The sequence below is a fragment of the Tupaia chinensis genome, unplaced genomic scaffold, assembly GCF_000334495.1.
Source record: "Tupaia chinensis unplaced genomic scaffold, TupChi_1.0 Scaffold141165_1, whole genome shotgun sequence".
Taxonomy (NCBI): domain Eukaryota; kingdom Metazoa; phylum Chordata; class Mammalia; order Scandentia; family Tupaiidae; genus Tupaia; species Tupaia belangeri.
The window spans coordinates 922,556-922,875 of NW_006201028.1; the positions used below are offsets into that span (position 1 = coordinate 922,556).

Consider the following 320-nt stretch of genomic DNA (forward strand, 5'->3'; position numbering starts at 1 on the left):
TGGGATAGTGGGCTGGGGATGGGATATGTATGAGGGTGTGTGCATGCTTGCAATACCTGCATTCCTCCCTGGCCTGGGGTATGAAGAGTAGCACCAGGGCTAATCATGGGTTCCCTTTTCTGACCCAGCCAGAGCTGGTTATAAAGTTCCCCTGACCAGGGAACCAGCAGTTAGTGTAATGGCTATGTCGCTGGACTCCCACGTAGTCGACTGCGGTTCGCGTCCCGGACCCGGTGGCTTCACGCCTGGCGCGTGTGCGTGCGTGCCCAAGATCCCGAGAGGAGAATGGAGGAGAAGGGATTGCGGCGTGACCATCCCGC

The 320-nt window shown here is 58.4% G+C and overlaps 1 protein-coding gene across 3 annotated transcripts in view; it reads left to right on the forward strand.

Moving 5' to 3' along the window:
• AKIP1 (A-kinase interacting protein 1) overlaps window positions 1-320 on the forward strand; it is a 7,669-nt gene that overhangs the window by 4,358 nt on the left and 2,991 nt on the right. The gene's annotated exons all lie outside the window — the stretch shown is intronic.